A 3,363-nucleotide genomic window follows, 5' to 3' on the forward strand; every position below is an offset into this window, starting at 1 on the left:
CAGGTACCTGAAGTGAAAGTACTGTCATCCCTGAACTAGAAGGTAATCTTTCCTACTCTTAACATTGAAACATTTGCATTTATAAAACATGATCACTACCACAGCTTGTGTATTCGCATAAACAAATATACAACACAAGCTATCCTCTTCATTGCCTTTAGTTACATCTTTGAGGTGAAAGAATAGTATACCGCACCAGCCTGAAGTCCAAAACAAAACTTGCCACCTGAGTAGGTATCCTAAAGTAGCTAGTTGATTCAGTGGACAACAGTGTCTCAGTGATAGAATCTAAATCCCTGTATCACAAGAAAGCTGGCTAAAACTGATAACCAAATTGTAAATTAACATCAGGCTGGATTGTTTTAAGTCAAGGTGGTTTGTTTAATTGGTAATCTTTTTCCATTTTTATATTTTCTTTTCTAAAGGTGCATTTTCATTAGTCCATATACTAATTGATTTACAACTAAATAAGCCTTTATACTAGATTTTGTATATCTGGTGAGCTAGGAAGGTACAACTAATTTAAGCAATATTTAAGCTTAATATTCATTTTAATTTCATTTTTAGTATTCGCAATAGCTGATTCACCATTTTCTTAGTTACTAGACAATTAACGTTTTGCTCATGATTTGTCAACCTGCATTAGGATGGTAAGTGGACTTTAAACTAGGGCTGTCAAATGATTAAAAAAATCACGATTAATTGCACTGATAATAATAGAATACCATTTATTTAAATATTTTTGGATGTTTTCTACATTTTCAAATATTCATTTCAGTTACAACACAATACAAATTGTACAGTGTTCACTTTATATTTTTTATTACAAATATTTGCACTGTAAAAAACAAATAGTATTTCAATTCACCTACTGTAAATACTGTAGTGCAATCTCTTTATCATGAAAATTCTACTTACAAATGTAGAATTGTGTACAAAATAACTTTGTTTTATTTTTAAAATGATGTAAAACAAGTCCACTTCAGCTGATCACTCAGACAGACAAGTTTGTTTACATTGATGGGAGATGCTTCTAATCACTGCTTATTTACAATGTCACCTGAAAGTGAGAACGGGCATTTGCATGGCACTTTTGTAGCCAGCTTGCAAGGTATTTACGGGCCAGATATGTTACATTCCTATGCCCCTTCAGGCTTTGGCCACCATTCCAGAGGACGCTTCCATGCTGATGATGCTTGCTTAAAAAAACAAAAGTGTTAACTAAATTTGTGACTGAACTCCTTGGGAGAGAATTGTCTCCCCTGTTCTGTTTTACCCACATTCTGCCATATTTCATGTTATTTCAAGTAGGACTAAGTGGACTTGTAGGCTCTAAAGTTTTGCATTATTTTGAGTGCAGTTATGTAACAAAAAAAATCTACATTTGTAAGTTATGCTTTCATGATAGAGATTTGTATGAAGTGAATTGAAAAATATCATTTTTACAGTGCAAATATTTGTAATAAAAAATAACATAAAGTGAGCACTGTACACTTTGTATTCTGTGTTGTACTAGAAATCAATATATTTGAAAATGTAGAAAAACATCCAAAATGTTTAAATTTCAATTGGCATTCTATTTAACAGTGCGATTAATCACAATTTTTATCAGTTAATTTTTTTGTTAATCATGTGAGTTAACTGCAATTAATCGACAGCCCTACTTTAAACATAACCGCATGTAACTTTTTAATTAAACAAAACTGCCTTAAATGTTTTAGATACACACTTCTTTTCAAAAATTGTTTCCCATTTACAACTAAATGATTTATTAAAGGAACAGCAGGAGTAACTGTAGTCAGTGAATGATTTTAGGTCAGCCTGCAGAAGTTTTCAAAAACACTAGAATTTTGTTCAGTTATAGCTTTTCTGCTACATTTAAGTATTCTGCTGTATGGGCATTTCCTGATGTATCAATTGTTTCTATAAGACAACCCCATCTTCCGTTGTCACACAAGCACATATTAGTGGATCATTGGCTCCACCTATCAAGAGAGATTAATGAATTTACTGTCAATGTTTTTTGCATGCTGTTTGACTTCCTTCTCATATACTGTCAGCAACCTTCCTGCAATGCCTGCTCAGCCAGATGGAGCATAGCTTCATCATAAGGATTGAACCATGTTATTGAAATGTTTGTTCTGAACAAAATGAAAGGGAGAATTTGTTGCACAAATTAACTGAACAGTCTCTTCATCCGAGTCCTAAAATATCAGGGTTGGAAGGGACCTCAGGAGGTCATCTAGTCCAAGCAGGACCAATCCCCAATTTTTGCCCCAGATCCCTAAATGGCCCCCTCAGGGATTGAACTCACAACCCTGGGTTTAACAGGCCAATGCTCAAACCACTGAGCTATCCCTCCCCTCAAGTAGTTGTGGCCAAGTGGTTAAGGTGAAGGACTAGAAATCCATTGGGGTCTCCTTGCACAGGTTTGAATCCTGTCAACTACAGAGGAGTCTTGCTGGAATTTGTTGATCCTGGTTATGAACTCATCCATTGATTTCCTGGATGAAGTCTCTTTTTGATACTGGTATTTTATTATCTGATGTATACCTTGTTGCACCACTTCTGGTGGTAACCAGCAGATGATGCCGAAGTTGCAAGTGATGGACATTCATAACCTCTTGTGTCTAAGTTGGACCAAACAAAATGGTAAAAAAATCACTCTTACTGAATTACCCAGTGCACTGCTTTAAAAATAAAATTGTAAATGAAAGATTCTTCCTGCTGCAGCTGTTTGTACCACTGTCTAAATGGTGTAACTTATTCTAAACCTAGTTTTATAGGGAAGATGAAAAATCATAATGGTTACCTAAATCTTTTTAAATACTTATCTCTAGCAACATACCTAGTAACTGGGGGAGAAGAAGAAATAAATGCTAGAAGAGAGAAATGCCTAATAAAATATTACTTTTAAACAGGAAATCTTCACCTAGGATGTTTAATTATATTGAGCACCAAATCTATCTGTTTTAGAAGTAATAGTAAAAATGTAATTGATAAATACTCCAAATATACCAGGTTTCAGAGTAGCAGCTGTGTTAGTCTGTATTGGCAAAAAGAAAAGGAGGACTTGTGGCACCTTAGACTAACCAATTTATTTGAGCATAAGCTTTTGTGAGCTACAGCTCACTTCATCGGATGCAAATATACCAGTTATACTTTGAACACAGTTTGTTAATAAGTAACCCATCCCAACCACAAATTTTTGATAAACTATAAGTTCTTCCAGTGCTTGTTCATGTCTCTTCCAATCAGGTGTGTGCGTGCGCACCTGCACAATGGCAGGAAGATTTTTCCCTTAGCAGCATCTGTCAGATCAGCCTGGGCACCCCCTGGAGTCACGCCTAATATCTAGCCCTG

At 35.1% G+C, this 3,363-nt stretch overlaps 1 non-coding gene across 1 annotated transcript; it reads left to right on the forward strand.

The window, feature by feature from the left end:
- The first annotated feature begins 2,368 nt into the window (after positions 1-2,368).
- Positions 2,369-2,450, forward strand: TRNAS-AGA (transfer RNA serine (anticodon AGA)). The gene has a single exon. It is a non-coding gene; the product is annotated as a tRNA-Ser (tRNA).
- Positions 2,451-3,363: the final 913 nt, after the last annotated feature.

The sequence above is a fragment of the Eretmochelys imbricata genome, chromosome 2 (genome assembly GCF_965152235.1).
Source record: "Eretmochelys imbricata isolate rEreImb1 chromosome 2, rEreImb1.hap1, whole genome shotgun sequence".
Lineage (NCBI taxonomy): Eukaryota > Metazoa > Chordata > Testudines > Cheloniidae > Eretmochelys > Eretmochelys imbricata.